This window comes from Ambystoma mexicanum, chromosome 3q (genome assembly GCF_040938575.1).
Source record: "Ambystoma mexicanum isolate Mex_15411 chromosome 3q, UKY_AmexF1_1, whole genome shotgun sequence".
In the NCBI taxonomy this organism is placed as follows: Eukaryota; Metazoa; Chordata; class Amphibia; order Caudata; family Ambystomatidae; genus Ambystoma; species Ambystoma mexicanum.
In genome coordinates, this window is record NC_090926.1 from 118636286 (window position 1) to 118653752 (window position 17467).

A 17467-nucleotide genomic window follows, 5' to 3' on the forward strand; every position below is an offset into this window, starting at 1 on the left:
AAGGATTGATTGCGCAAGGACTGGCACCCCAAGTGGAGGTGCTATGCAGAGGTGGATGATGACTGAGTGAGGTTAAAGAGAGTGCAAATAGAAATGTTAAGTACCTTATGTGACGAAATGACTACTGTCCACAAGAGTACCAGGATGAGTAGTGGCTAAACTGCCTATTCAGCCCTTACTCTTCTACAAAACAACAGTGATCCCAATCATGATATGATATGATATTTATAACGTGCTTAATAACCAGATGTTTCTAAGCACAGACCCGGGGATCAAACCTGTGTTGCTCCGTGTCGTCTTGCTTCCAAGGTGAGCACGTTGCCCCTGACCTATCCTCCCGAGACCCATGAAGATGAAACAGGCAAAGTCCAAGAGATAAGCCCTTTGTCTTTTGTGGTAACCTGGACCGAGGGTAGGCTATACTCTTATGAGGGGTTGGAATGTGATGACAGTAGCAACTCAAACAGCAAAAGTACAACAGTCCAAAATAAAGGAATATCCAATCAAGGTTCAAGGAAAAAGATATATACTTTAATTAAATATACGATATGCCATAACTGTACCATGAAAACACAAAAAATGCTACCCCTGTAGAAAGAACACAGAAAATCCAGTATGAAGATAATGCAAGCACACTGGGTAATGTAGATGGCCAGAAAGGCAAATACATCATGCTAATGTTACCATTCAGGCTCAGTAGTCTGGGATATAAGTGGGATATGCTGGTGTCCAATTTAAAGCTTAAAGCGGGAAGGGCGACAGGAGGGTGCAGGCAAGTGGTGCAAATTCTTTAATTGTTTGGGGTGTGAATAGGTTTGCAGGGCCGATAGTGGGGTTGGAATACCACAGAGTGGGTTCTAGTGGAGCCAGGGTGGAGGAAACATAATCAGGAGAGGATGGGAGGTGGTGCAGGCGTTTAGGACAGAAGGAGGAATGGTGAGTAGGGAAGAGTAGGGTAGTGAGGGTGTCACCGATTGTTGAGATTGTGGTAGAAAAATAACACAAAAAGGTTTCAGCAGAGAGAGTGGTAAAGGAATGGAGAGGGATGGGGGGAGGTGGGAAGGGCAGGAATTGAATGGTGAATCCTGGATGGTTTGTAGAGATTAGAGCAGGAAGAAGAGTGGAGGTTGGTGTAGATGGAAGACTTGGCAGAGTCAAGTGTGGAGGAGAGTATGTGGAGGGAGTTCTTGTAGGAAGCAAGGAGAGAAGGAGGACAGGCTTTCATCCAGCAGCAAAATAAAAGGTGTATATTTCTTCAATGCTGTTAGATGGCAGGTGAGATGTGTACAGGATGGGAGGAAGTGAAAGGTTTAGCAGCATAGTGGTCCTCCAAGGGGGAAGAAAGTGCTAGGCTGAAGTCTTCTTAGGCCTTTTCAGCCAGGTCAGAGCAGAGAGATTGCCTAGTTAGAGGACCTCACTTGATTCAGGTTGACATTTGCACTTGCTGATGAATGGGGATTGGCAGAATAGTAAAGGGCTGGATAGAATAAAGTGACAGAGGGAACAGTCAGAGAGAGAAGGACAGGAGGTGAGGACTGAAAAGAGGAGGAGATAAAGATGTGATCCATTGCTATGGATGTGGATTGATGGCCAGAGAGTGGCGGTAACCAGGAGTCAAGTTGAACATGGTGGCCCTAGTCATGTTTAGGAGTTTGAAATCTCCCACTAGTGGACTTCAGAGGACCGATATTTTATTAGGATGTCGTAATCTTGGGATTAAAGGGTTATGAGCACCAGGTGGCCAAACAATAAGGACCGGGGCATGGGTAGAATGACTCTACAATCAATCTGGCAATTGGGAATTAACAGAATTTGGTAGGATTCCAGAGGCAGAGGAGAGGTGCTTGGAGTCACCTGGTAAATGTTAAGGATTGAGTGAGTAGGATCATCATGAGGATGCGTAGGGTTTCCATTGTTAGCTGATTTGTAAATGCATAGGTCAGTTGTGAACATCCCTACTCCTGCAGAAAACAAATATTATAATAATTTCACCGTGAAAAATGGCCTCACTTAACCCACCTATCATTTAAAATAAATGAAGTACATTTTCTATTTTCTTTCTATGGACTACTAAATTAATTGAAAAAAATATGTTCAGCTCATAATAAAGCATTCCAACCCATGCACATTAAAAAGTCACCCTCAAGTCCTTGGCAATTATAAGGCAATATTGCTGTAGTACATGCATTCATGACACGCATTTGGCTATTGCTATTACACACCATTCCTTAGAATGTAGGATTTCAGGTAATCGGAATCCTGCATATTTTTTGTACATCTTATATATGTATTCCTACTTATTCATTTGAATGTTTGTTTAGCACTGGCCCTACCCACAGGGTCGTAGAGGACTTTACATGGTTCGATTATTGAAAAGGTGGGATTTGAAAATAAAGTTACAAAATGTTTTTGGGAAAGGATAGCAAGATTAGGATAGATATATAAGCATGCTAATTAAGTGCTCACCCCACACATCATTGTTCAGCTTGCAGGACCCGAGGTTTGAATCCCGGTAGGGCCAACTTCCGCCTTCATCTTTCTATGTGTGAAAAATTGAGGACATGTATTATCACAACACCTGTATACAGGAGAACTTGATCGTGAAGCAATATATACAAACTTGGTATTGATATTATAAGATAAAGAACATATTGGGTAACTTTTCTCCTGTATTAATGTACATAGTCTCCTGTTATGCATTCTGCTATCTCTCTCTTTCTCTCTCTCTCTCTCTCTCTCTCTCTCTCTCGCTCTCTACCTCTCTCTATGCCTCTCCCTCATTCATGTTTATTGCACTTTATTTCATATTTTCCAATAGATGAAAGCCTGTTTTTGTATTTAAATATATTTATACATAAGGGGAAGTTGGACATTCAAAATGACCAGCACTAACAATGTTTAGAAGTTCAGATATATTATGGTATTGCTCAGAAAAGTAATAGAACAGGAATGAAGTAGATAATCAGAACATCATCTACAACTTTAACATACACTTGAGATGGACTAATTTGAATGAACCTTCTTCAACCTTAGCTGGGAAGCAACAGAGCACTGTACGAAGTTGAAGCACCCAGGGGATTAAATGTAGGGGGCACAGTTAACAGAGGAGCTGGGATCGGTGGCAAGAGCAGGGGGAGGTAACTTTAGAGGGGGAGAAAGAGTTGAGTGGAGCGATCAGTGATTTTTGAGATGTTCTCTGAATAGAAGGATGTCAGGTGTCTTAACCCACGTTTTAATTATTATGCTACAACATTTAGTGCTGTGGGCTTAGAAAATCCAAGATGGGCGAAAAGCCCACATTTGCGCCCGAATGCAGGAAAACCGCGCAGTTTTGCGCACACCAAAATGGTCGCCTGACCTGCCACCCACCAGTGCGAGCGTGATGGGCCAGAAGCGCCATGAGTGAAACGTGGTGCCAAAGGAAAAACAGCAGTGCCCGTTAGCTCAAAAAACGCTTTGAAGTCACATTTGTTTCTCTGAAATTCAAGCTCAAAATGCCTATTTCAAACATTGCAAGATATTCAAAAATCGTACTGTACACCAGCAGACGTCTGGTAGAATGAAGTCTTGTGTGCATACCAAATCTGGAAAGATGAAGAGCCTACAATAATGTTCATAACAAAACTGGCTGAGCTGTGGATGTCAGCAGCTTAAGTGAAATTGGATTTAAAGCCACTAAAATCGAAATGTTTAAAATAAATGAGTGATTTACTTTGGAGTGTCACATAGGTTGCAACTGTTTACATGTCATAGTTTTGAACTTAGAATCAGCGTTCTAGCTGCATGTGTCAAAATTGTAAGTTTGATTTGAATGAAGAAAAATGGGACCAAAGTGACAGTTGGCTGAAGCCTGGCTTAAAGGGACTGAATTCTGCCTGGCAACTACCCCCGACAGGAGTTGAAACTTGCCCAGCAACTGTATTCACAGGCCTGGCCTCCCTTCTGCTGCCCCACCAAAAGGAGATCACACCTCTTTGATTGAATTAGGGGAGGAATACCTGAGACTGCAGGAAACAGAACAATGAACTTTCCTTGGCTCAGGCAAATGCTAAATTAGGGGGTCGTAAATGGCTTCCTCTTGGAAGGAAATGGGAGGGGCGCTGCCTCTGGGAGGCACCTGAGCTGGAGGCAGGGACAGACAGAAATTCCCCCATGTGCTTTGGAACCTAAACCACACCCCTCTGGGCCAGAGCATAATTTTAAAAAGATGGATAATTCATAGTACATAATCATCAAAATTATATCAATAACATCATTATTCCTGTGATTTTTCTGTGCACATTTTAAGAGGTGTTAGGACTGTGTGGTATGTTCTGGGGGGCAGTAGCGGAAAATAAGCTATTACTCCAAGAGGCTGTATGTTAAAAATCTGACACTTCATCATCTAATGCCCATATTCCTTGCGCACATTTGTGTAAATTCTGGAAAGGTTTAGAGGTTGTATTCTGGATGAAAAGGGCAGAATTCTGTCAGAAGTGGACACAACATCTTACAAAGACAGGGATCGGATGGTTTGGCGCTACAGAAAATATGTTAACTGGACATATAATATTAGAAAAATTGTACATAGATAAACATGCATTTAAGTCAAAAATAGATTTGTGTGCAAAGTGACAAGGGGAGTGTTCTTTCTGTATGCCATAAAAATGACACCGGATGACTCACAACTCTGTTCTCCAGTGAGAGCACAGAAAATCCACTAACCTATCAGGATCTTCAGAGGGTTGGGCATAGAAAGTCAGCCTTCCCACCCACTTTCAAAAGACATAAAAAGAGCCACTGAGACCCAGGTAGAGACATTCACTTTCCACTTCAAACTGATTTCTTGCGAAGTGCTTTGCCAGAAGACTCCAGAACCAGAACTTAGAATCCAGACTTCAAATCCAGAAGACTCCAGAACCAGAACTTAGAATCCAGACTTCAGAACTTGTAGCAGTAAGGCCAATCCACAAGCTGAATCCTTTTCAGCAGACCTCAAAATCTTTTGCAAACTATTCAACAGCCGGATGAGCTCTTTGATTCTGGCCTAGAACCCTGTGCCAGAACCCAGAAAGCAGAGCTGTATCCAGACCACCGTGCAGTGCCGATAGAAGACCAGACCCAGACCAGACCACTGTGCAGTGCCAGAACGTTTGCCAGAACCAGAGTTCCAAACCAGCAGAGCAGAGAGAACCGCAGCAAAACCTGTTGACCAGATCTGTGACGAGGCCCATTCCTTCCAAAATTAGGAGTGAGTATCCAGCCAGGGCTGTGCAAAACAATCTCTTAGTTTAAAATAATCTAATTCAACCCATTTCAACCTATTTAGAACGGCATAGAAATTGTGTGTCCAGTCTGTGATTTCAAACCTGTGAAAGTGTCATTTGCCATTTGAATCTTCCTTTCTTTCTCAAAATCTACCTCCACAAAATCGTCCATATCTTTTGAACCATACCGTGCTAGGAACGGGATTTAACTTTCATTTTAAAGCTAAGATCCTTAGCTTTCCAACAAGCCCTAAAACGTTCTACTCCTTATAGTATTTCCATAATCACGCTCGACACACTCAGAAAAAGTGCTGCGAATTGCAATTTGACTCAAACTTCTTCAGCTGTCAAAAATAGCTGTCTTTTGCTTGAATTGCTGAAATTCGTTTTCAACCTGATAATCCCTCATGAATCATTGCTAGTGTTGTCCTGAACTAATTCAAAGTAGCTGTCACCTACCCTGAATCTCCTATAGGGAATTAAAATCATTTTTAGCATATTTTTCACTTCTTTGCAAATCACATTTAAAGTATGTTTGCCTGTTTAAAAGCATACCGGTTGCTCTAAGCTTGCTAGGGGGGAACTGAATTGGTATTGCAATTGACTGTATTCCTGAAAATTGTGTGCTCTTCTTCCATCTCTTTATATTGCATAGGGTGGAGTGAATTGCCACAAGGGGAAAAGTGATTATATTATCTCTTGTGGAAACCATCTCAGTTATTTCCGTGCTGCATTCTTTTCCATCATTGCATTTCCTTGAACCCATAAAAGCATTATCAGCTACTTTATCCTCTCTATGCCAACTCCTAAGTAATAAAAAAGTGTGCTAGTGTAATATTATCCATTGTTGTTCACTGTCATATTCATAAGTGTGCTATAAAATATTAATTTATTTATAAAAGTGTGATATATATCTTGTTTAATTTTTCAAATAAATCTTTTAATTTGCAAAACCAGCCTACTTCTTGGCTCAGTGAGGTCAGGGGGATTCAAAGAGAGGGGCGTTATACAAGGGTTTATCATCCAGATTCATGAACTTGTCATAAAAATATATAAATAAGGGCTGTCATTGGGCATCCCAGACTAGGCACTGACTTAGTTGGAGTGCTGAATTGAAGTCACTTAACAAGGATCTTCAGGTTTTTCCTAAAGAGAAAAATGGAGGGGACAGTTTCTGCATTAATAACTTGTTCGAAAGCCAGGTTGCATAGCAGGAAATAAATTACTTTGTTATGAATTAACTTTGTTGCAATCAATTTGAGATAATCTAAAATTAGATCTGCACACGTGGAAGGGTGTTTAGCCAATCAGGTGACTGGTACAGCAGGCGAGAATACAGATTCTTTGCCCACTGCCTTTAGCCACCCAAGGTCCTTCCCTGGGTGGCGCCAATCGTTTTATTTATTTTTATGTGGGGAGGCAACAGGGAGGCTCTCCCTGTTCACTTCTCCCTCCCCCAAAGCAACCCTTACCCCTTCCCCACCTCCTCCCTCCACACTTACTAGCTGGACTAGAGCTTGTGCTCCTGCCCGGTGCTCCACCCGTTTACCGGCCGCCACCATAGAAATGGAAAAGGGACTTCTCCCTATGGCGGCAGTCATCTTTTTTCACTTTTTTTCCTTCCTTGGGAGATTGACTGCACAAGCAACGCTAATCTGCTGAGGGAAAGAAAAAAAACATTTGCATCCTAGATAAACCCCAGGGTGCGAATGGCTTTCACCCCCTCTGTGGGAGAGCGGATATGGCCTTTAATGGGTCAGAGTCCTTGTTGAGGCCCTCGCTTTGCTCGAGCCTTCCTGGGCTTGGACTGGTGGGCTCTTAAAGTCCATATCCATTCCCTACATTGGTGGGGGGTTGTGAAAGCCATACTATTCTTTAGAGATTAGTTTGTTAGAGCCCCCTCCAGAGTGTTGGTGAGTTCATGTAAAGAAGGAACACTTCCATACTGATGGTCAAGGTGTATACTTTGGCTGTTACCAAATACACATCGAACTCCAGTAGGGTATCACCCTGGCTTTACATAGTCTTGCTCATGGCACACAATTGAACTATGTTGTCTGAAATTGATTTAAACGTTGTGGAAGAAAAACGGATCCTTTATAATAAAACTACCTCAAATTGATTGCAGCTGCATGAATTAATAAAAATAGGTTCACTGAACTTCGTCCATCCCAAATCAGGGGTGTGGATGAAGCTCTTGCCTAAGTGATAGTTGTACATATATTTTGATTCTACAAGGCCGCCGTGGGGTCCTGATGGTGCTTTTAGCCACTTAAGCTTCCATCTCGAGAACCCCTTATAACATTGCAAGAAAATTAAAACTTAACTTGTGCTCAATCATATTTTGTAACTGCTCCATAATTATGTATTTTTCAATATATGTTGCTGAATTAATGCTGACTCGTGCTGGGTCTAGAAAATTTTGCATTGTTCCCATAAGGTAGGAATTTCATGCAAACAGGTACTTTCGCATGACTTTGGACATTCTACTTTTATTTTGGGCAATGTCAGATATATTAACGAATTAATGTTGTTATTTCACACAATTCGAGATACTTTTGTAACATTAAGGGCTGGATTTACAAAAACCTTTTACAATGGTGCAATCGCATTGAAAAATGCTTTGCAATCCAGGCTCTAAATCTCTTAAATATATTTGGTTTTTTGCTAATAATTCACATTCTTTCTAATCGCTTGTGCACTTGGCACAGTTATGTTAATGATAATGTTAATGTTAAAGGATATTTGTAACGTGCACTATCACCACCGGAGTGGTCCCCTGGTGCTCTGGCGGCTCTGAAAAAGGCAAGAGGGGGTGAGTTAGTGGGAATAAGCTGGAGAAGTGCAAGAGAGCAGTGATGTGCTGTTGGTGGCCTCAGCCGGTGGGTCTGTCAGCTGGGCTTGGGGTGCTTTCCGTTCGGTAGCCGTCGTGTACTGTTGTGCGAGTATATGTGTGTTTTGTTTTGTTGTTGCTGTGAAGTGAAGTTTGTGCGGTTTGTTGTGCTATAGAGTTGTGGTTGTGTTTGTTTAGAGTTTGAGAGGTGTATGCAGAGGGGCAAGATTGTTAGTAAGTTGGTTATTGATTCATGATTGTACGCTTGGTCCAGGCTCGGCAGGTGAATCATTTGTCAATCATTGAATCACACTTCTGTGTAGATGTGACGCAGGCTAAACTTAAGAATTCTGTCTAAGTGTGCGTCTACAATTCTATCTAGATGCAATGCAGGCTAAACTTAAGAATTCCATTTATTGTAGCACATGCCAACATTCACAGTTCTATCCAGATGTGGCACATGCTAATATTCACAAGTCTATCTAGTCGCGATGCAGGCTAGGTTGAGGATTCCATCTAAGTGTGGTACATACTGACAATCACATTTCTTTCTAGATGCGACGCAGGCTAAGCTTAAGAATTCCATCTAAGTGTGGCACATGCTAACATTCACAATTCTATATATATGTGACACATGCTAACATTTACAGTTCTATCTAGATGTGGCACATGCTAACATTTACAGTTCTATCTAGATGCGACGCAGGCTAAACTTAAGAATTGCATCTAAGTGTGGCACATGCTGACAATCACAGTTCTATCTAGATGTGACGCAGGTTAAACTTAAGAAGTCCATCTAAGTGTGGCACATGCTGACAATCAAAGTTCTATCTAGATGTGACGCAGGCTAATCTTAAGAATTCCATCTAAGTGTGGCACATGCTGACAATCACAGTTCCATCTAGTTGTGACGCAAGCCAAACTCAAGAACTTCATCCAAGTGTGGCATATGCTAACATTCACAATTCTATATAGATGTGGCACATGCTAACATTCACAGTTCTATCTAGATGCGACGCAGGCCAAAGTCAAGAATTCCATCCAAGTGTGGCACATGCCAACATTCACACTTCCATCTAGATGTGGCACATGCTAACATTCACAACTCCATCCAGACGCGACGCAGGCTAGGTTGAGGACTCCATATAAGTATGGCACATGTCGACAACCACATTTCCATTTATATGCGACGCAGGCTAAACTTAAGAATTGCATCTAAGTGTGGCACATGCTAACATTCACAATTCTATATAGATGTTGTCATGAATGGCCGGGTTTGACCCTTCTGGACTTCATGGTCCTTGATGCACCGCGACATTAACTCTGCAACCCATCCAAAATGGCCGCCACACAGAACTGCGGCGGTCTAGCCTTTGCATGCACTCGCCAGCTTCCTAGAAAACCGGAATGCCCCTGCGGCTCCGCATGTCTCCACTCTACCCCTACGAGTTACTAGACATGTTCAAGTTCTCTCCCTGTGTATTGTGCTTTCTGTCTTCCTTACTCCTGCAACCCCCTCCCCCCTTCTATTCCTTACCTTGTGTTATCCTCCTTCCTGGATTAATCACCATTGTCCCTGGATATTCGAACGCTACCGGCTTGGCAGCCGGCTTCCACGCTGGAACCCGAGGACTCGCGTTCCAGCTTATACAAGTCACGGTCGGTGAAAAAGAAAGAAGCCACGTCCTGGAAGAACGCCAACAAGGATAAAAAGGTGAGAAAGAAGGGAGCTTCTGACAGATTGAGATGCCCAGAACCTGATACGGAAACTGATATGGAAGCGGCGGTCCAAGACCTCATGAGAGGTATGCAGGAATTAACTACCGAGGTTCAAAATCTTAAGGCCAAAAATGCAGCTTTAAAACAGCTGGTCCTATCCTGGGATTCCGCAGTCAAGGAAAGCGTTCTGCTAGGCGGAGTTGTGGATAAGTATGATGGATCTTCTAGGTCCCTACATTCCTTCCTTGATTCATGCTTAGTGCACTTCACTTTCAAACCCTATTATTTTTCAACACCACGAGCAAAGGTTGGATTCATGATATCCCACTTAACTGGTAATGCATTAACCTGGGCTACTCCCTTGGTTAATTCTGGAGATCAGCTTTTGGATGACTACGAAGGATTTGTGGATGCCCTAAAAACCATATTCGATCGACCTGAGATCGTCTACAGTGCACAAGAAAGACTTCTTGAATTTAAACAAGGGACTCAGGACATGCTCTTTTATGTCACTCGCTTCAAGCAGCTAGCCAAAGAAGCAGATTGGTCGCAAGAAGCCAGTTTCACCCTCTTCAGAAGAGGTTTAAACGATGAGGTTAAGGATGAGCTAGCCAGAGTGGCTCGTCCAGCAACCTTTAAGGCCCTTATGGATCTTTCCTTGCAGATAGATTTCAGGATCCAGGAGAGAAAGGCTGAAAAAAGAAAGATGAAAACCTACCCAAAGACAACTACGGAATACTTAACTGCCAAAGAGACGGTTGCTCCACGAACCCCTGATCCGGAACTCATGCAACTAGGTGCCTTTAGAGGAGCAATTTCTCCACAAGAAAGGCACCACAGAATCGACACTGGTCTCTGCATGTACTGTGCCACCGACAAACATTTGGTCAGAGAATGTCCTATAGCACCACCCCGGCGTTTGGGAAACGCCAGCTTGCGATCCTAAACGGAGCGCAGCTTCGGGAGAGAGATGCCTGCTCCGCATCCATTCCTTTCTTGAATACTCCTGGACAGAACACCTTAGTACTTCTACAAACTGTACTGACATCTACAGAGAATGAATCCTTTCCCATCCTGGCTCTCGTGGACTGCGGTGCCATGGGGATTTTCATTGATCATGAATGGGCCACCGCTCATGGGATTCCGAGAGAGTTCAAAGAAGTGATTCAACCTGTAGAAGGAATCGACGGAAGACCTTTGTCTTCAGGTCCTATTACTCACCAAACAAAGGAACTACAATTATCAATAAACAACCACCAGGAAAGAATACGGTTTGACATCATAAAGGCTGCCCGCTATCCCATGGTACTAGGCATGCCCTGGTTACGGAAGCACAACCCCTACATCAATTGGACAGCGGGTACCTTGTTCCTTGGCTCTGAGTATTGTATGTCACACTGTTTATGTCAGGACACATCCCGGATCCCTCAAGTAAACTCTCAGAACTATCAACCACCCTCCTTAAGCATGTCCAACATTATCCAAGTACCGGAAACTTACCAGGCATTTTCTGATGTGTTTTCAACAGACATTGTTGAAGCTCTTCCGCCCCACAGACCTGAGGATTGAGCCATTGAAATGGACCCTTCCACTGTGATTCCATTTGGGAGAATGTTTATATTATCCAAGCCTGAAAAGAAGGCCTTACGTGAGTACCTCGATACCAATTTAGCAAATGGAACCATCCGGACTTCAAAGTCTCCCGCAGGTGCGTCCTTGTTTTTTGTTCCCAAGAAAAACACAAAGGAGTTACGACCTTGTTTGGATTACCGTGGTCTTAACCAATGTACCCTCAAGGACCGTTATCCATTGCCACTCATTTCAGATATTCTGGAGGCTGTTCGAGGAGCTGTTTTATTCACCAAACTCGACCTTAGGGGTGCTTACCATCTCATTAGAATTAAGGAGGGTGATGAATGGAAGACGGCCTTTAGAACTCCCTTTGGCCACTTCGAGTATTTGGTCATGCCCTTCGGTCTTGCCAACGCTCCTGCGGTATGCCAATGATTCATGGGCAGAGTGTTCTCGGATATGTTGTTTCTTTCTGTTATCACATACCTGGATGACATATTGATTTATTCTAAAGACCCTCAGATTCATGAAGAGCATGTTAAGGCAGTTCTACAGTGATTACGAGAAAACAAACTCCTGGCCAAACCTGAAAAATGTTTATTCCATACCCAAACCGTTCACTACCTGGGTTTTGTACTCAGTCCCAAAGGAATTGGAATGGACCCTGGCAAGATAGATTCCATACTTTCGTGGCCAGCGCCTACCACTGCGAAGCAAATACAATCCTTCTTGGGACTTGCAAACTTTTACAGAAAATTAATTCCTACATTTTTTGCAATTGTACAACCCATCGTGGCTCTTTTAAAGAAGGATACACCGTTTATTTGGTCTACAGAACAAGAGAAGGCCTTCCAACATCTAAAATGGAAGTTTACTGAAGGTCCTATCCTAGCCCAACCCGACATAGATCGAATCTTCCTGCTGGAAACCGATGCTTCCGACCATGCTATTGGGGCAGTCCTAAAACAAGAATTTGAGGACAAGATGGAACATCCAATTTCCCACCTATCCCGTACCTTGACCCCAAGTGAATGCCATTACTCGGTCCTGGAGAAGGAGCTTTTGGCCATCCGACAAGCATGCACTGATTGGCGTCATTTACTCCAGGGAGCTAAATATCCAGTGCAAGTACGAGCAGATCATTGGAACTTACAAGTATTACAATACCTGGAGTGCAGAAACAGTCATCAGGCCCGTTGGGCCTTTTTTTCTGCGCAGTACCAGTTTCAGATCAACCACCTTCCTGGAATCAATAACATAATTGCTGACACCCTGTCCAGACGTCCTGACTATGAATCTGTGGAGGTCAGGGCATTTCCCAAGATGTTTCCAAAAACTGTGTTTGTGGCACAAGCTTATTGTCTCCTGGAAGACATCCATGCCCATGCTCCTTCCTCAGATCTCTGGAAGGAATACACGCAGAGTAATCATTGGAACTTGAATACAAAGGATTGTTATCTGTTCAAGGATCAACGACTGGTCATCCCTACACAAGGACTGAGAAATAAAGTCATGAACCTCTGTCATGACACCATTCATTCAGGACATCAAGGTATCACTACTACCCTTCAGCTCATATAGAGACAATTTTGGTGGCCAAGAATGACCACTGACATAAAGGACTGCATTCAATCCTGTGCTGTGTGCAATCAAAACAAACACGATAATAGAAAACCTGCCGGTCTTCTGCATCAACCTACATTACCAACACGTCCTTGGGAGTTCATTGCTACAGATTTTATTGTGGAATTACCACCATCCAGGGGATGGTTACATAATGGTTACAATTGACTTGTTTACCCATACAGCTCATGTCACACCACTGTTCAAATTGCCCTCTTCACTTGAACTTGCCATGATATTTATTGAACACATATTAAGACTTCATGGATTACCATCCAAGATCATCTCCGACAGAGGTCCCCAGTACATATCCCAGTTCTGGAAACACCTCTGTCAAATACTAGGCATTCAGCGAGCATTGTCTTCAGGGTATCATCCTCAAACCAACAGGATCACAGAAAGAACCAACCAGACTTTAGAGCAATATCTCTGCTGTTTTGCTAGCAAGGTGCAGGATGATTGGTCACTATTGATTCCGGTAGCTGAATTCGCTTACAACAATTCAGACCATTCGGCCATCAAGACAAGCCCTTGTTTCTCCATTCAAGGATTCCATCCTTCGGTTCTACCATCAATTTTGCCACATCCTACCCCGGTACCAGCAGTAGATTCCGGGATTGAAAAGTTGGTGAACGTTCACAAGGATGCTAAAGAACATTTGGAAAAGGCCAGGATGGCTGTTAAACGATATGCAGATGCTAAGCGAAGACCTAGCCCTTCTTATTCAATAGGGGACGAAGTCTGCCTATCCTCCAGACTCCTTCCTCAACATCTACGGCCTAACAAACTGGCTCCCAAATATTACGGACCCTTCAACATCAAAGAAATCATGAACCCAGTGGCATATCGACTTCAGCTCTCAGACTCCTGGAAAAGAATTCATCCGGTCTTTCACACCTTCTTATTGAAGCCATATGTACAATCCAATCAGACAATTCCTAGGCCTAATCCTGTGCTCATCAACAATCAAGTCGAATTTGAGGTCTCCAGGATATGTGATTCCAGGTATAGACGAGGTCAATTACAATACTTGGTGGAGTGGAAAGGATATCCCCCTAGTGAGCGTACATAAGAACCAGTTTCTAACATGAATGCTCCTCGTCTACTGCAAAGGTTTCATCGAATACACCCAGGCAAACCAGGCGGATCCGGGCTCAGGAGGAGGCATGCTGTCATGAATGGCTGGGTTCGACCCTTCTGGACTTCATGGTCCTTGATACACCGGGGCATTAACTCTGCAACCCATCCAAAATGGCCGCCGACACAGAACTGCGGCGGTCTAGCCTTTGCGTGCACTCGCCAGCTTCCTAGAAAACCGGCACGCCCCCGCGGCTCCACACGTCTCAACTCTACCCCTACGAGTTACTAGACGTGATGGAGTTCGCTCCCTGTGTATCGTGCTTTCTATCTTCCTTACTCCTGGAACCCCCGCCTTCTATTCCTTGCCTTTCGTTATCCTCCTTCCTGGATTATTCACCATTGTTCCTGGATATTCGAACGCTACCAGCTTGGCAGCCGGCTTCCACGCTGGAACCCGAGGACTCGCGTTCCAGCTTATACAAGTCACGGTCGGTGAAAAAGAAAGAAGCCACATCCCAGAAGAACGCCAACAAGGATAAAAAGGTGAGAAAGAAGGGACAGATGTAGCACATGCTAACATTTACAGTTCTATCTAGATGCGATGCACGCTAAATTTAAGAATTCCATCTAAGGATGGCACATGCTAAAATTCACAATTCTATCTAGATGCGACGCAGGCTAAACTTAATTCCATCTAAGTGTGGCACATGCTGACAATCACAGTTCTATCTAGATTTGATGCAGGCTAAACATAAGAATTCCATCTAAGTGTGGCACATGCTAACATTCACAATTCTATATAGATGTGGCACATGCTAACATTTACAGTTCTATCTAGATGCAAGACAGGCTAAACTTAAGAATTCCATCTAAGTGTGGCACATGCTAACATTCACAATTGTATCTAGATGTGGCACAGGCTAATCTTCATGGTTCTCTCTAGGTATGGTACTAGTTAACATTGTGATGCCAGCAATATTTGCTGTCCAGCCATTAATATGTTTAGGGTTGTGGTCACATGTCTCTCTAAGAATGCATGCTGTGTGTCTCAGTTATAGAAATGTAAGTTAGAGTGGCAGGAGCTTTCTGGAGTAGAGTAATTTGCTCTACATCCCACCCATGCCACACTTACAATTTTAGTCGGTGTTTCTTGACTGCTAGCTTCACTGGCATCCCCTGCGGACACCTGCTGATACCTTGGAGCCGACAATTTGAGAGCCGCCCTTTGCCTTGGGGCCCTTAGCCGCAAGGGCTGCCGGGCAGTGGGCTGTCCTGGGAGGGACTATTAAGTACTGCAGCTACCCAATCAGGGGGTGGGGCGGGATAGAGGCATGGGGAGGTGCTTGAGGCCCACGAGGCAAGAGCTACTCCCTTGGCACTGTGTTTCTGTGCACAGATGCACAGACCAATCACGGTTGGTGGGAGGGATGGGAGAGAGGTGGGGGGTCAGGAAGCGGTTTGGAAGAGGGAAAGTGCTGAGTGCACCTGATTTTATTAAAATGGGGACAAGATGGGAATAAAGGCAGTGCAAGATGCTGCTTTAGTGGGGTCTTACCTGCGAGCTGCAGCTTGGGAAGAGCTTGAGGCCCACGAGGCAAGAGCTACTCCCTTGGCGTTGTGTTTCTGTGCACAGATGCACAGACCAATCACGGGTGGTGGGAGGGTTGGGAAAGGGGTGGGGGGGTCAGGAAGAGGGTCTGGTTTGGAAGGGGAAAGTGCTGAGTGCACCTGATTTTACTAAAATGGGGCCAAGATGGAAACTAAGCCAGTGCGAGACTCTGCTTTCCATGTTTTGGAAAAGGAAGCTGCTGAGTGCCCCGGATTTTGTAAAATGGGGACAAGGTGGGAATAAAGGAAGCGCGAGACGCTGCTTTCATGGGGTCTTACCTGTGAGCTGCTACTTTGGAAGTGCTTGAGTTTGAACAGTTGTAACCACAGTGTATAAAATAGTGTTACAGTGATTCCCTGTGTATGTAGTATATGCGTACACAGTCGCTGCGCATAGGGACTGTTGTGTTTACCAAATCTGCGCCTCCGTGGAGCTGCAGATATGGCCCCTATTCTTCATTATGTGCAATGTGTCATGTATCTGAAGTGAGCCTTCTTGTTTCAGTTGTGTGCAAAGTTCATTATCGCCTATGCCTGGCTGAAACACATACATTTTCTCTGATTGTGGAACTGTTGTATCTACAAAGGGAAAGTCCATTCAAAAACGCTGTGTAAATAAGGCCTAATGTCACTTTATCATGATCGTACATATTCTTTAAAAAAAGGTCATTATATACTTATTTCTTTGAGATTCATATCACACATCACGCAAAAATGAAGGGATGTACGTTGGAATTTCGAATGGAGAAAATATCACCTTTTTTGGTGTTAAATTGAGGGTGTGGACACCCCGTCCCTCCCTCTTCTCCCCACCTCAACTATTTGCCAAACCTCACCCAACGCGATATTTTTTCAAAACTTACCCAAGAATGGAGAAATGTTCACAAAAAACATGTGTTCATTTCTCCATTTTTCTGATGAAGTTTCATATGATTACCAAAATAAAGATATATATTAATTGCTCTACTTAGTAGGCTTTGTACAGCATTTCTATTTTTTAAACTTTATTAATGTTTGTTGAAAAACAATACATTGTATAAGAATCCAGCATAGATCATTGATCACAGCTACTGATGCATTAGAGTCTTATTGCCAAATTCGTACTGAAAAGGGTCATCCAATTCATACATAATTGACTGTATCATAAGCCCAGCTTGGTACTACATCATCCCATTCAATATTAATAAAAATCTCACCATGGAAGTTAGGTTACAAGCCGCCCTACTCCCTGTCCGTCATTACCATTCTCTGATCCAATTCCTGCATTAGATCGAGTCACCAGGTAGTTCTTGCATGGCAATCAGATATATTCCGGTCTGGAACTTGTCAGCACAATGGGCCTCATTATGACTGCTGCAGTAGCCATGTCAGTAAAACAGGCATGGCTGCCGCCGGAGTCATATTTTTCCCGGCACTCGGGAATGGGCAATTAGCAGGTCATTACGGCCCCGCCGGACCCAGTAATTGCCCATAGGGCTCAATGGGAATGGGGAGGCCAGATGCACCATCACATTCCGAATGGTGCTGGTGCATCTGACATTCTCTGCTCGTGGGTGCTGGTCGGCCCGCCAGGTCAAACCTTGCGGGCGAAAAAAGGCACCCGCGAGCAGAACGCGTAGTTTGCTGGTACGGTAACAACGGTACCGGCAAGCTTACCAGTACCGTTGTTAATGTACCAGCAAACTTGTAATGAGGCCCAATGTATCCATGTCATTCCTCCATATCAAAGCAAAATGCTACATCCTTGAGCCAGGTTTTGTCAGTTTGCGATGAGCCTTGCCACCAT

General features: G+C 43.7%; 1 protein-coding gene across 3 annotated transcripts in view; it reads right to left on the reverse strand.

Moving 5' to 3' along the window:
* LOC138582199 (uncharacterized) overlaps positions 1–17467 on the reverse strand; it is a 317260-nt gene that overhangs the window by 277113 nt on the left and 22680 nt on the right. For all 3 annotated transcript variants that reach the window (XR_011304973.1, XR_011304972.1, XM_069653274.1), the window contains exon 2: positions 2467–2539. The gene's annotated coding sequence lies outside the window, so the exon portion shown is untranslated. The remainder of the gene's footprint in view (positions 1–2466; positions 2540–17467) is intronic.